Below are 19369 nucleotides of genomic sequence, written 5' to 3'. Positions count from 1 at the left end.
GATGCCCAACACATTACTTACTGAATAAATGAAGGAATGTAGGTCAGAGTTGCACTTTAGAAATGCTACTCTGGCTGCAGGGTGGAGAGTACATGGGGCCACAGTGGAGACAGGGAGACCAGCAAGGAGGCTGATGCCTGAAATCAAATGAAAAGCTACGGTGGCCTTGAACTATGATCATAACAAGACAGATGGAGGGATGCGGATAACGTCAAGAGAGAGGAAGCTTTGTCTTAATAAATTACTGGCAGGTATTTTCTTCATTCCCCTTTTCTTTTTTGGATTTTACAACTGCCTTAGGTCCCTAGGTGGCCTAAATGGTCGCTTGGCTACTAACCTAAATGTTGACGGTTAGAACCTACCCAGTGGTGCAACAGGAGAAAGGCCTGGCAATCTGCTTCCATAAAGATTACAGCCAAGAAAATTCTACGGAGCAAATCTATTCTCTAACAAGTGGGGCCGCCATGAGTCTGAACTGACTTGACAGCAACAGGTTTGGTTTTGGTTCTTGTTTAATAGAACTTCCCAAAGGGAAGAAGTAGAAGGAAAATAAAATATAAACCATTTTGCAACCGGGGGTTGGGGGACAAGGTTCATAATGCCTATGCTAATCAGAAGTGGGTGGAATCCATCTGGCATCCCCCTTTTCTCAGGTCCCCCAACAAAGGCCGTTACCAGCCTTTGAAATCTGTACCTTGCTCTGCCAACTCTCAGCTCAAAATACCCAGTAGGAGTGTCTTATGTGCTCGCTGAATTAACTGCCGAGTGGAAAGAAACAGGCTTATTGAAGTCGTCAGGGCTGAAAGCGTGTTTGAACTGTGATGTGTCCTGCTGAGCATTTTATGAATATGCAGCATCAAACAGGAACTCATAGATGCCAGAGGGAGTAAGACTTTCTTTAAAATCTTTAAAATCCCAGCCAATGGAGGCACACATTTCAACTCATTAAAACACACAACAGGCTGTTATAGACACTTTCAAAAAGAGCTTTTTACTGAGTAATATCCTGGGGGACTTTTTAAAAATTTTTCTTTGTAGAAAGTTTTCCAGGGGCAACACCAAATGTTCTAAGGCTGGCAGTGTCTCAAAGGGTTGGACGACGGCCTTGGAGGGCAGCCTTTCTGTGGGTGACAAAGAGATCCGCGATCTGGGCTTTCAAAGGGCCCTTCCCTCCTTTTCCAAGTTCTGTATGTAATCTCCCAGGTTCATTTACACTTTTCAGTTTGATGGTCTTCACTTGACAGCGTGGCCCATATGCTTGCTGCTTTTGATGGAAATGGTTCTGATTGAATTCCCTTATTTAGTTTTAATTTCCTAATTTTAGGTTTGACTCTGCACTTTTTTAACCACCTGTGAAAGCAAATAGCTCCCTCTCTTTTTGCAGGCCTCCACGGAAGGCTCCCTCTCCCTCCCCAAAGCCTGAAGTTCCTGCACAGAGTCACCTTGAAGATGTTTTGGTGAAATGCTGGTGTGGAGCAGATCTTTATTATCAGTTATCCCTGGGTGGTGCAAATGGTTTGTGCTTGGCTACTAACTGAAAGGTTGGTGATTTGAACCTACTCAGCAGCACCATGGAAGAAAGGCCTGGCAACCTGCTCCTGTAAAGATTACAGCCAAGGAAACCCTATGGAGATGGGTTGCCATGATTCAGAATTGACTGGATGGCAATAGTTGTTGTTTTTTAAATTACAGGACCCCTCTCACGTGGGGTGACACCAAATGTTGTCATTTTTCTTATCTGATACTAAAGTTTTCTCTTTTTCCTTCTTTTCATTGAGTATCTAAACCACTGGGTATCTTGGATGTCAAGTTCACAGGAAGCTTATGTTTTGATCCCTGTTGTAAATAAGAACCACTAAGGAAATGTCAAAAGATGTATCCACATTGGACAAATAAGTACTCCTCATTTGTATTGTCCACATGCCAGCTAATTAGATCCAAGTCTGCCTTTATCACCAATCTCGTGGCAGTCCCCTGTTTCCCAAAACGGCCCAATTTTTCGCTTCTCCCTGATCTAAGCTTTTTGCCATGTGACATTGCAGGGACCTCCCTTTCTGACCCTGGACTCAACCTTGTGACTGGATTTGGCCCATGCGATGTTAGCAAACATGACAGAAGTAGAGGCAAGAAAGCACTTCATGAATGAGCCTTTCTGCTCTTTCCCTGTGCTATTGCCATGAGAAGGACAGTCCCAGTCTAGCCCACTGGTCTTAGGGGGAGGATGAGAGACACATGGAATAGAACAGAGTCCCCCAGTCATGCCAGCTGAGGCCAGTTGACATTTAGCTGAGACCAGAAGAACTGCCCAGCCAGGTAGACTCATGAGCTGAAATAGCTACCTATTGATTATAGCCACTGAGTTTTAGGGTGCTTTGTTATATATGCAGCATTATTTTGGCAATGGATAACTGCTACATTCCCAGAAAGTAACTACAAATTAATGATGGCTCTACATACTCATCTCTACTGTAGGGAATAGAGACTAAGCAGGTTTATCAGCTGGGCTGGTTTCTTTAGGTAGGAGACCTCAGAGCTTTCAGCCAAAAAACCAAACCAAATCCCTTGTTGTCAAGTCGATTCCAACTCATGGCGACCCCACATGTGCGAGAGTAGGGTTTCCTTGGCTTTGTGGAAGGAGGGCTTTCTCCCCCAGTGTTGCTGGGTGGGTTCAAACTGCCAACCTTCAAGTTAGTAGTTGAGTGCAAACTGTTTGCACAACCCAGGGACATTTCAACCAAGAAAGAAAGTCAGAAATTTAATTTAATTCCTGGGAAGTGTACGTGGTCTTCCTTAATTTTAATTTTTTTTCCTCCTTATTTTCTTGGTGGGGAGGTCTTATTGAGTAGTGATAAATATCTCTGAGAGTCAGCATACCACCTATGACAACTAAATCTAACAAGCTGATTCCAGTTTGTAAAACGCGTTGGCTCTTTTTTGTGTGGCTTTGGAGGCTGTGTTCAGGAGTGAAACTCATTGGTGTTTGGGTTTACTGCCCAGTCAAACTCTGTAATACCTAAATCTCTTTCAATAGTTTTTTTTTTTTTTAAAGTACACCTAGTTTTTGCAGTGTACAACCTTGAGTGTATCCCACCTAAATTTGGAGATCATCTCAACAATAGATTTGATACATTAAGCACTAATGACCGAAGACCAGGTGAGTTGTGGTCTACACGAAGAAAGCAAGAGGTCATTAAAGAAACAGGAAAGAAAGAAAAGACCAAAATCGATGTCAGAAGAGACTCTGAAACTTGCTCTTGAATGTAAAGTAGCTAAAGTGAATGCAAGAAATGATGAAGTAAAAAAGCTGAGCAGGAGATTTCAAAGGGCAGCTTGGGAAGACAAAGTAAAGTATTACAATGAAATGTGCAAAGACCTGGAGATAGAAAACCAAAAAGGAAGAACATGCTCAACATTTCTCAAGCTGAAAGAACTGAAGACAAAATTTAAGCCTCGATTTGCAATACTGGAATATTCTATGGGTAAAATATTGAATGATGCAGGAAGCATCAAAAGAAGATACAAGGAATGCTTAGAGTCACTGTACCAAAAAGAATTGGTTGATGTTCAACCATTTCGGGAGGTAACATATGATCAGCAACTGATGATACTGAAGGAAGAAGTCCAAGTTACACTGAAGGCACCGGTGAAAAACAAGGGTCCAGGAGTTGACGGAATACCAAATGAGATGTTTCAACAAATGGATGCAGTGCTGGAAGTGCTCACTTGTCTATGTCAAGAAATTTGGAAGATAGCTACTGGAAGAGATCCATATATGTGACCCTTTCAAAGAAAGGGGATCCAACAGAACACGGAAATTATCAAACAATATCATTAATAGCACATGCAAGTAAAATTTTGCTGAACTTAATTAAAAAATGGTTGCAGCAGTACACGGACAAGGAACTGACAGAAATTCAACACAAACTCAGAAGAGGATGTGGATTGCTGATGTCAGGTGGATCTTGGCTGAAAGCAGAGAATACCAGAAAGATGTTTTCCTGTGTTTTATTGACTATGCAAACACATTTGACTATGTGGATCCTTACAAATTATGGGTAGCATAGTGAAGAATGGGAATTCCAGAACACTTAATTGTGCTCATGAGGAACCTGTACATTGACCAAGAGGCAGTTGTCCGAACAGAACAAGGGGATACTGTGTGGTTTACAACCAGGAAAGGTGTGCATCTGTGTTGTATCCTTTCACCGTACTTATTCAGTCTGTATGCTGAGTAATTAAGCAGAGAAGCTGGACTATATGAGGAAGAATGGGGCATCAGGATTGGAGGAAGACTCATTAACAACCTTCAATATGCAGATACAACAACCTCCCTTGCTGAAAGCGAAGAGGACTTGAAGCACTTACTGATGAGGATCAGAGATCACAGGCTTCAGTATGGATTACACCTCAATAGAAAGGAAACAAAAACCTTCACAAATGGACCAATAAGCAACATTATGATAAAGGAAGAAAAGATTGAAGTTTGTCATGGATTTCATTTTACTTGGATCCCACAATCAACACCAATGGAACCAGCAGTCAAGAAATCATATCTGCTGCGAAAGACCTTTTTAAAGTGTTCAAAAGTAAAGATGTCACTTTGAGGACTAAGGTGTGCCTGACCCAAGCCATGGTGTTTCGATCACCTTATATGCATGCGAAAGCTAGACAATGAATAAGGAAGACCTAAAAAGAACTGATGCCTTTGAATTTTGGTGTTGGTGAAGAATATTGAATATATCATGGGCTGCCAGAAGAAAGACCAAATCTGTCTGGGAAGAAGTACAGCCAGAGTGCACCTTAGAAGCGGGGATGGCGAGGCTTTGTCTCAAGTATTTGCCCGGCAGTTCTACTCTGTCCTATGGGGTCACTATGAGTCGGAATTGACTCGACGGCAGTGGGTTTGGTTTGATTTTTTTTTTTTTTTTAATCAGGAGGGACTAGTCCCTGGAGAAGGATATTCTGCTTCTTAAAGTAGAGGATCATCAAAAAATAGGAAGACCCTCAATGAGATGGATTGACACAGGGGCTGTAACAATGGGCTCAAACATAACAACAATTGTCAGGATGGTGCAGGACCGAGCAGCATTTCATTCTGTTGTACATAGGGCTGCTATGAATTGGAAGCTACTTGACAGAGTCCAACAACAAGTTTTGCAGTAAGAGTGTGATCTATGTCTCCATGAAAAATCCATTTCCTGATGCTTGATTCATAACTGTAATTTTGGGCTGTCCTGAAAAACCTTTTATCTTTATAAATAAAAAATGAGTTTCTTTGAGGGATTGCATTTTTTTAGGTTGACCTCCTCAATCTTAACATAAAACACCATGTGGAGAAATGGTCGATTTTCAAGTGGGGTTAGGGATCATTGTTGTTTATTCCCTGCCCAGAATCTGTATATCCTTTCTTTGGTAAAGTGTATCCTAGTTTTTCTCTCAGTTACCATCTCTCTCTCACTTCTAGTCCATGCACTTCTGGTGAAGTTGACTCCATCTTTGCTGTGCCCCTCAATCTCGCCCAACACTCCCCAGAGGAGTGCATGACCCAGGCCGTGCCAGATTCTCCCATTGTTCAAGCCACTGGGGTGTTGTCACATGACTCAAACCAAGCCAAGTAGGTCAATAAAAGCTAATTTTGGGACTCTGACTTGCATGGCCAGAAAAGGGGCACTTCCTCTTTCCTGTTGAATTTAGAGCTCTGAGAATACAAGCCTGGTTTTTCTGGAAGCCGTCTTGTTACCACAAGGAGACTATCTGTCTGAGAATGGAGCTGGCCCATAGGAGATGGAGAGTGACTTAGCCCTGATGATGTTGTTTGAGCTACTGGATCCAGCTACGTCTGAAGCTAGAACTACCCCTGAAATTTATATTTTTATGAGCTAATTTCCTTTTTTTGTTTGTATGTTTGGGATGGGATTTCTTTTACTCATAGGTGGTTCAAGGGCGTGTGGGACTGGACTTCAATAGCACCAGCTACAACAACCTAGGTAGTGACATTGGCTTATTTGTGTCACTCAAAGAAGATTTTAAAGGCCATTAAGCCGAGTCAACTGCCACTGCATTTTGTATGAAAAATAAAAATCTTGCAGATGAACAATTGAAAGTAGACTCCTCAGTTGAGGTAGGCATGAAGGTTAATGCTTTCCGAGATCTGGCACATAGTAGATGATTAATCAATGTTTAGATGAATGTTTACCATAGCTCTTAATTCCAGTACACTGCTGGTTGAAAGACATACCATTGATTTAATAGCAGCTCTTTTTGGGAAAAAAATGACATTAAATATACATATCAGTTACATGACACATTCCAATTTCAGAAGACTTAAAATATGGAAGGAAAATGTATCTGAGAAACAAGAAAATACATTACGTTCAATTCCACAATATTAAGTACCTACTAAACGCTAAGCTCTGGTCTAGACTTTGATGTGGCTCTTCTATTAAAATTAATCAAAGCATTTATTTTTAAAATCTTTTATAACATCTTTATTGAGGTATAGTAACATGCCATTTAATTCACTCATTTAAAGTACTCAGCCAATGATTTTTAGTATATTCACAGAGTTGTACAACTATCGCCACAATCAATATTAGAACGTTTTCATCATCCCCAAAAGAAAGCCTGTATCCACTAGGTCACTCCTCATTCTCCCCTAACTCAGCCCCCGGCAACCACTAATCTACTTTCCCGACTCTATGCATTCTGGACATTTCTTATAAACAGAATCATACAATAAATGCAAACACTTATTGAACTCTTACTCTATATACTCTTATTCTTTATACTCTATGAGCACAGTCCTAAGCATTTGAAGAATATTATGTCATTTAATCCTTACAACAGACCGATCAAATGAAGAGCACTGTCCCCATATGCCAGATGAGAAAACTGAGGTACAGAGAGGTAAAATAGCTTCCGTAAGTTCACACAGCACATGCACGTGGTCACCATGAGTCATGGATGACTCAACAATGTGTCTTAGGATAATGCTTTAGAGAAGGGTTTGGCAAACTACTGGTCGAGTTGAACTGTTTTCGTGCACCGTTTGAGCTTAGAAAGGTTTTTTACATTTTTAAAGGGTTATGTCTAAGGCTGGGTTTGAGAGAGTAAGAGAGAGGGTGGAAGGAGAGAGAAAGAGAGGAATTTGTATCAAGGAAATGGTTCACACGGTTATAGAGGCTGGAAAGTCCCAAGTCAGTGGTTTAGTCGGGAGTCTTCTCCTGACTCACATAGCTGCAGGGGCCGGCAAACCCAAGGTCGGCAGGTCAGACAACAGGCCTCTGGCTCACAGGCTGTGGAGGCTGTTGAATCCCAAGACTGGCAGTTAAGAGAGTAGCTCAAGTCCCAAGAACCAGAGGTCAGATGAGGATCTAGAGTGAGCAAAAGCCAGTGAGCTTTGCCAGAAAGTCCACATAAATTGAATGCAGGCCATACCCCCAGGAAACTCCCTTTCAAATGACTGGCTGCTCATTGCAGATCTCATCATGGAGATGATTACATTATATCAGATCTTATCATGGTGGTGATTACATCATTACATAGCCGGGAAACTACATCATAGCTTCAAACTACATACACCACTGAGAATCATGATCCAGCCACATTGACACACAACGTTAACCGTCACAGATCATATATATAAAAAAAGAGAGAAACAAAGAACTTGTGACAGAGGCCACCTGTGCCCCTCAAAGCCTAAAATATTTACTATCTGGCCCTTTGCAGAACATATTTGTTGACCCCCGGTTTACAGCATGAACTCTGATGTTAGCTGCTGTGAGTCAGCTCCTGTATCTGTGCACAACAGAATGAAATGCTGCCCAGTCCTGCACTGTCCCCAGGATTAATTGTGGATCACACCACTGTGATCCATAGGGTTTTCACTGGCTGATTTTCAGAAGTATCTCACCAGGCCTTTCTTTCTAGTCCCATCTTAGCATTAGACTTTCTCAGCATCACTTTGAGTCCAAAACCCAGCTCTGCTGCTCACTGGCTTTTTGACCTTGATTGCTCTGATACCTCATCTGTAAAATGGATTTAAAAGAGCACCCGCCTCATAGGGCTGCTGTGAAGGTTAAATGAGCGATTATATGTAAAAGCCTTAGACCACTGCCTGGCACTCTGTAAGGACTATATCAGTACTAAAAAACAAACAATAACAAAACAGTTGCCATGGAGTTGACTCTGACTCATGATGACCCCATGTGTGTCAGAGGAGAAACGGTGCTCCATAGGGTTTTCTTTTTTTTGGCTTTAACAAAGAGAAATTTATTTTTTCACAATAAAGTAGGCTAAAAGTCCAAATTCAGGGTGTCAGCTCCAGGGAAGTCTTTCTGTCTCTATCAGCCTTCTCATCAATCTTCTCCTGGACTAGGAGCTTCTCCTCACAGGAACCCCAGGTCCAAAGGATGGGCTCTGCTCCCGGCGCTGCTTTCTTGCTGGTATGAGGTCTCCCCGACCCTTGCTTCCCTTTCATCTGTACACAATTCTTTCCTGCTGTAAATCGTCCAAGCCACAGCACAGCTCTGCAGCATAGAACACAGCTCTGTGCTCATCAAAGCCAGGATTGCCCAGGTTATAGATGTGAAACTTCAGATCCCCTCCATGCATGATGGTTAGCACCAAGCACACGGCGTCTCTGGTTTCTTACGTGTAGGATAAACTAACTGCAAATCTGCTGTGCACTTTTTCTAAGATTCTTTTCTCGTTCAGAGCCATGGCTTCACCTTTCCTCTTCTTTATCCTCTTCTTCTCTAGTTTTTTTTACAGGCATACATTTTTCCTGTAGCTCGCACTTGGCAGGCACACACCTCTCCAAATCCACCTTTTCCTAGAACTCTGTAATGTCTAAATGTGCTCCTTGTTACTGGTTGCCTTTCCTGCCATTTCCACTGTAAAAACTGAGAAAAATATGAGCTTTCTTGGTATTCTTCAAATGGTTTTCCACTTAAATAGTTATGGACAATTCTAGTGCATTCCTCGAAGACTTCCTTGGAAGAGTCCTCTTCTAGTCTCTCTTTACACTTTGTCACAACATCCTGAGGTATTTCTGGTAAAGGGGCTTCATGCGTATCCTCACTGAAGAACGTACCTAGGACCTTCAGTCCACAGTCTCTTTGGTGCTCATCAGGGGCCACTTCATATTCTGCCACTGCATCCAAGAACTCAATGTATCTGTTTAGATCAGGTTTTGTTTCACAGAATTGCCTGAAGAGAAGTCTTCCTATCGGCTGCTTGTCACAAAGACTGCTATAATCCTTTTCGATGGAATGTGTAAGCTCGCTGCACTTGCTGACAGGGGGTAGCTTCAGCATCTCCTTTCATTTTTTACTACGACTGCTTCTTTTTCCATATCCTCCTTCGTGGGCCTTCAGCAGCAGCCTGTTGGCCACCATGTTCTCGATCTCCACGTTGCGCCGCCGCCGCCCGCCACTCGCCCACCCTCCATAGGGTTTTCAATGGCTGATTTTTTAGAAGTAGCTGACAGGCCTTTCCTCTGAGTCTCCTCTGGGTGGACTCAAATCTCCAACCTTTCGGTTAGTACCTTAGTTCTAAACCCATTTTGCCTCCTAGGGACTCGGTATAAGTACTATCTATTATTATTATAAGGGCCCCTGGTGGCACAATGTTTAAACACCCAACTGTTAACTAAAGGGTTTGCGGTTTGAACACACCAGTGGCTCCACAGGAGAAAAGACAGGTGTGATGGTTAAGGTTATGTGTCAACTTCTGTAGGCCATGATTTTCAGTGGTGCAGCAGATATGATGTAATAACCATCCATCATGTAATCTGTTGTGAGCACCGATCAGATGAAAGGGGAGTTTCCTTGGGCGTGGTCTGTCACCAATATATATGGATGTTCTGGCAAAGCTCGCTCTCTCTGGATCCTGCATCCGGCAGGTCATCCTCTGACCTCTGATTCTTAGGATGTAAACCTACCATCTGACCTACAGATTTTGGGATTTGCCAGCTCCTGTAGCCCTCTGAGCCAGCGGCCTTCTTTCTGATTGGCTGATTTTGGGTTCTTCAGCCCCTGTAACCACATGAGTCAGGAGAAGCCTCCAGCCTGACATCTGACCCATAAATTTGGGACTTGCCAGCCGCCACAACTGCGTAAGCCATTTCCTTGAAATACATTTCTCTCTCTCTCTCCATATATACACGCTTTGTTGATTTTACTCCTCTAGAGAACCCAGCCTAAGACAACTGGCAGTCTGCTCCTGTAAAGATTACAGCCTTGGAAACCCTGTGGAGCAGTTCTACTCTGTTGGATTCGATTCTGTGGCATACAACAACAATGGTATTATTATAGGTAGTTGGGTTGTTGGGAAGATTGGATGAAGCGAGGCAGAGCTTTTGTTGTGCTATATTGACAAAGCATAGGACTTGGCACACATGCTTTGAGTTTCAAATGTCTATAACCCAAGTTCTGTTTAGGCCCTGGTGTGCAATGTGCTGTATTCTTAATCACACTTACAGGAGTATCTATATATGTACAAAAACACTAGAGAGAAATGCAGGCTGGTCTCATTCCAACAGAATGGCATGTGAATCGAGGCTTGCTTCAGTTCTCCCAGCTCCAACATGCTGCTCAGTCATCCCCTGGACCTTCTCAAGCTCTCCTGTCCTGCTGCTCCGCTGATGGCTTCTTAGCAAAATAAGGAGGTGGAGCAGCTGTTTCCAAGGCATGTTCCAGCAAGCCGTTTTTGGCTGGTGTCTGGGTGCAGCTGCTACCACTACCACACACTGAGCCCCATGCTGCCCCGTCAGCAGGCTGGGCCGAGGTGTGCAGAGAAGGACGGTACCCATTCAGGAATAGAAGTCATCATTTCACTTTCCTAAGTGATAGCTGTGAGAACTTTCAGATAGGCATTCTAGAGGACCGCTTCCAGGACCTTGGCGACCACTGTTACCAGTTGGAACTTGAGTGTGTGTTATCTTAAAGCCACTTTAAAACAAACAAACAAAAAAACCTGTTTCCATCGAGTTGATTCCGACCCATGGAGACCCCATGTGTTACAGACTAGCACTAAACTCCATACAGTTTTTTTTGGCTCTAATCTTTACTTAAAATTTTTTTTTTTTTTTAATCTTTACAGAAGCAGATTGCCAGGCCTTTCTTCCAAAGTGCTGCTGGGTTCTAACCACCAACCTTTTGCCTAGGAGCTGAGTGCAAACCATTTGCACCACCCAGGGACCTTAAATCCAATTAACTTTCCTAAACTTCAGTCTTCCTCATCTAGAAAATGGAAACAATGATGGGTTCTTTATTTTTTTATTATTATTTATTGAGCTTTAAGTGGAAACCCTGGTGATGTAGTGATTTAGTGCTACGGCTGCTTACCAAAGGGTTGGCAGTTTGAATTCGCCAGGTGCTCCTTGGAAACTCTATAGGGGCAACTCTACTCTGTCCTGTAGTGTCACTATGAGTCAGAATTGACTCAAGGGCAATGGGTTTTGGTTTGTGCTTTAATTGAAAGTTTACAAATCAAGTCAGTGTCTCATACGAAAACCAATACACACCTTGCTATGTACTCCTAGCTGCTCTCCCCCTAATGAGACAGCACATTCATCCTCTCCACCCTGAATTCCCCATGCCCATTCAACCAGCTCCTGTCCCCATCTGCTTTCCCATCTCACCTCCAGACAGGAGACGCCCACATAGTCTCATGTGTCTACTTGAGCCAAGAAGCTCACTCCTCAGCAGTATCATTTACTTTCTTACAATCCAGTCCAATCCCTGTATGAAGAGTTGGATTTGGGAATGGTCCCAGTCTTGGGTTAACAGAGGGTCCAGGGACCATGACCTCTGGGGTCCCTCTAGTCTCAATCAGACCATTAAGTCTGGCCTTTTTATGAGAATTTGAGGTCTGTATCCTACTGTTCTCTTGCTCCATCAGGGATTCTCTGTTGTGTTCCCTGTCAGGGCGGTCATTGTGGTAGCCAGGCACCATCTAGTTCTTTTGGTCTCAGGCTGATGTAGTCTCTGGTTTATGGTGCTTTCTGTCTCTTGGGCTTATACTTACCTTGTATCTTTGGTATTCTTCATTTTCCTTTGCTCCAGGTGGGTTGAGACCAATTGATGCATCTTAGATGGCCACTTGCTGGTGTTTAAGACACCAGATGCCACTCACCAAAGTGGCATGCAGAACGTTTTCTTAATACATTTTGTTATGCCAGTTGACCTAGATATCCCCTGAAACCATAGTCCCCAGGCCCTGTCCCTGCTACTCTGGCCTTTGAAGCGTTTCGTTGTATTCAGGAAACTTCTTAGCTTTTGGTTTAGTCCAATTGTGCTGACCTCCCCAGTACTGTATGTTGTCTTTCCCTTCACCTAAAATATTTCTTGTCTACTATCTGATTAGTGAATACCCCCCGCCTCTTCCCACCCTTGTAACCATTAAAGAATATTTTCTTATATGTTTAAATTTTTTCTTGACTTCTTATAATTGTGGTCTCATACAGTATTTGTCCTTTTGCAACTGACTAATTTCACTTAGCATAATGCCTTCCAGATTCCTCCATGTTATGAGATGTTTCATGAATTCATCATTGTTCTTTATCATTGCGTAGTATTCCATTCTGTGAATATACCATAATTTATTTATCCATTCATCTGTTAATGGGCACCTTGGTTGCTTCTATCTTTTTGCTACTGTGAATAGCGCTGCAATGAACATGGGAGTGCATATATTTGTTCCTGTGAGGGCTTCTGTTTCTCTAAGATATATTCTAAGGAGCGGGATTGCTGGATCCTATGGTAGTTCTATTTCTAACTTTTAAAGGAAGCACCAAATCAATTTCCAAAGTGGTTGTACCATTTTACACTCCCACCAGCAGTGTATAAGTGTTCCAGTCTCTCTACAACCTCTCCGACATTTATTCTTCTGTGTTTTTTGGGTTAATGCCAGCCTTGTTGGGGGTGAGATGGTATCTCATTGTAGTTTTGATTTGCATTTCTCTAATGGCTAATGATCATGAGCATTTCCTCATGTATGTTAGCTACCTGAATGTCTTCTTTGGTGAAGTGCCTGCTCATATCCTTTGCCCATTTTTTAATTGGCTTATTTGTCTTTTTGCTGTTGAGTCTTTGCAGTATCATGTAGATTTTAGAGATCAGATGTTGATGGGATTTGTCACAGCCAAAAACTTTTCCCCAGTCTGTAGGTAATCTTTTTACTCTTTTGGTGAAGTCTTTGGATGAGCCTAAGTGTTTGATTTTCAGAAGCTCCCAGTTATCTAACTTCTTTTCTGGTGTTTGTGCATTGTTAGTAATGTTTTGTATACGGTTTACACTGTGTATTAAATCTCCTAGCGTCATCCCTATTTTTTCTTCCTTGATCTTTATAGTTCTAGATTTTATATTTAGGTCTTTGATCCATTTTGAGTTAGTTTTTGTGCTTGGTGTGAGGTATGGGTCTTGTTTCATTTTTTTGCAGATGGATATCCAGTTATGCCAGCACCATTTGTTAAAGAGACTGTCTTTTCCCCATTTAACTGTTTTGGGGCCTTTGTCAAATATCAACTGCTCATATGTGGATGGATTTATGTCTGGATTCTCAATTTTGTTCCATTGGTCCATGTATCTGCTGTTGTACCAGTATGAGGCTGTTTTGACTACCGTGGTGGTATGATAGGTTCTAAAGTCAGGTAGAGTGAGGCCTTCCACTTTGTTCTTCTTTTTTAGTAATGCTTTACTTATCTGGGGCCTCTTTTCCTTCCACATGAAGTTGGTGATTTGTTTCTCCATCTCATTAAAAAATGTCTTTGGAATTTGGATCGGGATTGCATTGTATCTATAGATCACTTTGGGTAGTACAGATATTTTTATGATGTTGAGTCTTCTTATCCATGAGCAAGATACGTTTTTCCACTTATGTAGGTCTCTTATGGTTTCTTGCAGTAGTGTCTTATAGTTTTCTTTGTAGAGATCTTTTATGTCTCTGGTTAGATTTATTCCTAAGTATTTTATTTTCTTGGGGGCTACTATAAATGGCACTGATTTGGTGATTCCCTCTTTGACATTCTCTTTGTTGGTATAGAGGAATCCAACTGACTTGTGTATGTTTATCTTATATCTTGATACTCTGCTGAACTCTTCTATTAGTTTCCATAGTTTTCTTGAGGATTCTTTAGGGTTTTCTGTGCACAAGACAATGATGGTTTTTTATCTTACATAGTTAGTGGGAAGATTACAAGATATTGTAAAGCAGGGATCTGCAATAGCCTGCAATTTGTTTTTGTATGGCCTGCGAGCTAAGAATGGTTATTACATTTTAAATGGTTTAAAAAAATCATAAGAAAACAATATTTCATTTTGTAAAAATTACACGAAATTTAAATTTCAGTGTCCATAAATAAAGTTGCATAGGAACACTGACTTGCTCACTCATTTCTTTACATATTGTCTATACATGCCTGTGAGATATAATGGCAGAGTTAAGTAGTTGTGGCAGAGACATCTGGCCTGTAAAGCAGAAACACGTTACTATCTGGCCCTCTACAGAAGTTTGCTGACCTGGAAGTAAAACATTATCTTAGTTTGGTTTCCCCAGAGGCAAACTTTAAGACAAAGATTTGAGTTTTTGTTGTTAGTTGCTGTAGAATCACTCTGACTCATGGCGACCCCACGTACAACAGAAAAAAACGTTGCCTGGTCCTGCACCATCTTCAAGATCATTGGCATGTTTGATACCATTGTTGCCGCTATTGTGTAGTTCCTTCCAACCTAGGGGGCTCATCTTCCATCACTATGTTGGACCATATTCTGTTGTGAACCACAAGGTTTTCATTGGCTAATTTTTGGCGGTAGATTGCCAGACCTTTTTTCTCAGTCTGTCTTAGTCTGCAAGCTCCACAGAAAACTGTCCACCGTGGGCGGCCCTGCTGGTATTTGAAATACCGGTGGAATAGCTTCCAGCATCAGAGCAACACACAAGCCACCTCAGTATGACAAACTGACAAACAGGTGGTGGAAGGATTTGAGTGATCCCAGGAAACACCATTGGAGAGTGAAGGTGTAATGCAGGGAAGCAGCCAGCAGTGGGTGTGTTATCAATCTTCTTACCATGGTGTGTCACTGGGGCTTTAATCTTGCCAGGTAAATCTGGGAAATCAGTTTTGGGAATAGATCACCTGGCCTCTTCATGGGTGCAGTGTAGACCACGGACTTCTGAGTTATTCTAACCAAGGGACAAGAGTGCTGGAGTATTTATCTACCATGCCCATCAGTCATTGGTTGAGAGCTGCTCTGGGAGAGAAGGCCAGCATTGAGACCCTAACATTCCTGGGAACAAGCATACCCGTTGCTGTCAAGTCGATTCCGTTTCATAGTGACCTACTGGACGGAGTAGAACTGCCCCATAGGGTTTCCAAGGAGTGGCTGGTAGATTTGAACTGCTGACCTTTTGTTTAGCAGCCCATCTCTTAACCACTGTACCACCAGGGTTCATACTGCCTGGTATATAATAAGGGCTTCGTGTTATTGTTAGCTGCCATCAAGTTGGCTCTGACTCATGGCTACTCCATGTACAACAGAACAAAATGTTGCCCAGGGCTCGGTCATCTTCATGATCATTGGTATGATCATTGCCATCCAGCTGTCAGCTTGTGGTACTTAGGTGCTTGCATGTTGCTGTGATGCTGGAAGCTATACCACTGGTATTTCAAATTCCAGCAGGGTCACCCATGTGGGACTGGTTTCAGCAGAGTTACCAAACTAAGTCAGACTAGCAAGAAAGGCCTGGTGAGTTATGAAAATAAGCCAATGAAAACCCTATGGATCACCATAGAATATTGTCTAATGGACTTAAACATGCCAACAGACTCTGTAAATATTAGCTATTAATACAAAAATAATAAGATTGTCAACTTTGGAAACTGGTAAAGCATGTTGGTTGAGTCAGATTCCGTGTGACCCTGTAAATCTCATTAAGGCTGTAGTTTTAGGATTAAATGAGATAATGCTTGGCACCAAGTTAAGTGTGCCATAAATTTTAATTACTGTGAATACTTATTGGATTGAAATATATTCAAATATTGAGTCGGATTCATAAAACTTTTATGAAAATTGTGTCTCTTTTAAAATCCCTGAGCATGTAATAAGATTCTGTAATTAAAATATTCAAGGCATCTGAACGCCAGAGAAGCCAAATCTTAATGAGTTAAGAAGGCAGAACATGGGCTGGTGGTGCCATTCTGTGGGGGTGTCATCAAGTGCATGGGTGCCTGTGCATGAGCATAGACATGTCCTAATACTTAATTGGTTTCCAAGGTCTCAGCTGTAGATTTCATTTTTATGGAAGCAACAGGGTTCAGGAAGTCCAGGACGCATTGCTATAAAATCTTTGGGTATCCTTGAGAATTTTCAAACCAGTTTATTTCAACAAATGAATGTCTTGGTACATGAGTGTTGGTCATTGTGTTAGGGACTGGGAACACCAAGCCAACCAAGGACAGTTATTCACTTTCAAGGTGTTCCTAATTTGGCTGAGATGTTTTCACCATAAGCACATCAGCCTAACTAAGGCAATGGAAAACAGAAGAGGGAGGTTGACTGTGTGTGGGAATCAGTGAAAGTATCCCCAGATTGGTAACAAGAGGAGATGGATTTTGATAGCCAGGAAAGGGAAGAATGGACAATTATTTCTGGCAGAAGGAGGACAAGCAAGGACAAAAAAACTGGAAGGTGCGTGGAAGACAGTGCTTAGTCCGTTAGAAATGGAGCTGGAATCAGAAGGACGGGGTTGGGTTTGTCCTGCAATGGCGCCTCCTATTGATTTTGAAGGTTATTATATTAATAGCAGGGAGCCATCTGATGTTTCAGGGCAGGAGACTGACATGATAAATTTTCTCTTAGAAATGAATGAATACACAAAATGTGGTATATACATACAACGGAATATTACTCAGCCACAAAGAGAAACGAAGTCCTGATACATGCCACAACATGGATGAACCTTGAAAATATTATGTTGAGTGACATAAGTCAGTCACAAAGGGACAAATATTGTATGATTCCATTTATATGAAACATCTAGAATAGGCAAGTGTATAGAGACCAAAGTATATTAGTGATTACCAGGTTGGGTGGGAGGGAGGAGGACAGCAAGACACAATGCTTAGGGGACATGGAGCCTGTGTTAAGGGTGATGGGAACGTTTGGAAATGGTTAATGGTGATGGTTGATCAACATGATGAACACAATATCACTGAACTGTGCACGTGAAGGTTGTTGAAACGGCAAAGGTTCGGTTACCTGTATATGTACCACAATAAAAAAAAAAGCTCAATTTTTTTTTTTTTTTTGTGCCTGTGTTGGAAATTCTTCTGACCCAAGCAGGAAGGATCTAAGGGAAGAAGAGGGAGAAAGCAAGGAGACTGTTCCAATCAAAGGTCGAGATAAGAGCTGAAGTTAGCCACAGGCTGGAAGAAACAGCAGTGGGCATGAGGTGGTATGATAGAGTGATACTGGACTGTTTTCTGAGGGGCAAAAGGGAGAGAGGGGTGGAGTGGATCGAACGGTGTATTTCCTGTCCATTTTGCTGGGTTACTGCAGTGTTCAGGAAACCCATTCCTTTCTCTCTTCTGGGACCTGTTCGTCTCTTTGAAGATTGGTTTTATTTGGGGGGAAGTCCTGGCAACTAAGTTGTTTGGCTTGGGCTTTTGGGTGAGTTGGCACTTAAAAAAGTTATTTGCACTTAGGCGTGGATCCAAGAGAGGTCATTGAAGCAGAAAGCAAATAGAGAAAAATTGTCACAAGGTGTCTTAGCCAGCACTGTTATGATGGAAATGCCACAAGTGGGTGGCTTTAATGGACAGAAATCTATTTTCTCACAGTTTGGGAGTTTAGAAGTCCCAATTCAGGGCACTGGCTCTAAGGGAAGGCTCTGTTTGTCTGCTGCAGGGGAAAAAATTCTTCCTCAGCTCCACGTGGCATCTATCTTTTCCCATTTGTGCTTGCCTTCTTCTGTGCCTAATCTGCTCCTTTAGATCTCAAAAGTGGCTAGGTTTAAGATACACCCTACAGGGATATGGCCTCAGTAACAATAATGGGACCACATCCACAGGTATAGGGGTTAAGACATACAACACTTTTTTTTCTGGTGGGGGCAGGAGCACAATTCAATTCAAACATGTGCTAGGAAAAGACGGGACCCCTAGAAGGGTGGGGAGTCTCAATAGGAGAGAAGGATGTGAGGAAATACAGAGTGGCTCCTTTTTTTTAAAAAAAAAAAATTGAGGTTAAATTCATCTGACCTAAAATTAACCATTTTTCAAGTGTATAATTCACTGGCCTTCACAATGTTGTGGAACTGTCATGACTATCTAACTCCAGGACATTTTCACCTCCCCAAAAGGGAACCCGACACCCACTGAACAGTCACTCCCCATTCCTCCCTCCTCCCAGCCCATGGCAACCCCACATCTGCTTTCTGTTGCTGTGGATTTACTGATTCTGGATGTTTCGTATAAATGGAATCAGACGATACATGAGCTTTTGTGTCTGGCTCCTTTCACTTCGCATGACAAACCTTGAAAACATTATGCCAGGTAGATTCCTATATAAGGAGACAAGTATATGTGGGTTCTAGCCACAGGACATTTGTATTTGCTGTTCCCTTTGTCTGAATGCTTTTTTCCTTGAAGGTCACATAGCTTACTCCCTCACTTCATTTCACAACTCTCTCAAATATCACCTCCTCAGAGGACTCTTGCCTGGAGGGACTGGGGAAGAGTTGAGAGGACAAAGAAAACTAGGGAGAATAAACCTGGGCTATTATAAGCAAAAGAACTCTGCAAGGTCAGTGTCAGTGTTAACGAACTAAACATTTTGTGAATCTACCTTTCTCACTTCGTTTCACCTGGAAGCTCCTCTTGCATGTGAAGAAACTCTAAGACTAGGAAACTCATTGGGCTGGTGGCTTTTGGGAGATGGGTTGGGCTATTAGCCTTTGTGGCAGCTTGGTGCTTTGATTGCTTTTCTTGACCATTGCTTCCTCTGAGGAGGGTCAAGACCACCCAAAGAAGTTTGGATAGAGAGAAGGGAAATCAAAAAGGATAATTAATGCTACGTAATAATGGCTTCCCGTCTGTCAGTTTATAGTAGTGTGGCGGCTTGCACGTGATGCTGGAAGCTATGCCACCAGTATTTCAAATACTATCAGGGTCACGGAAACCCTGGTGGCATAGTGGTTAAATGCTAGGGCTGCTAACCTAAAGGTCAGCAGATCAAATCTGCCAGGCGCTCCTCGGAAACTCTATGGGGCAGTTCTACCCTGTCCTATAGGGTTGCTATGAGTCGGAATCGACTTGATGGCAATGGGTTTTGGTTTGGATCAGGGTCACCCATGGTGGACAGGTTTC

The 19369-nt window shown here is 42.3% G+C and overlaps 1 pseudogene; it reads right to left on the bottom strand.

Moving 5' to 3' along the window:
* Positions 1-8459: 8459 nt before the first annotated feature.
* Positions 8460-10049, bottom strand: LOC100659746 (G protein-coupled receptor kinase 4-like; annotated as a pseudogene).
* Between the last annotated feature and the right edge of the window lie 9320 nt (positions 10050-19369).

The sequence above is a fragment of the Loxodonta africana genome, chromosome 12, assembly GCF_030014295.1.
Source record: "Loxodonta africana isolate mLoxAfr1 chromosome 12, mLoxAfr1.hap2, whole genome shotgun sequence".
In the NCBI taxonomy this organism is placed as follows: Eukaryota; Metazoa; Chordata; class Mammalia; order Proboscidea; family Elephantidae; genus Loxodonta; species Loxodonta africana.
This window is presented reverse-complemented; position numbering and strand designations above follow the sequence as displayed.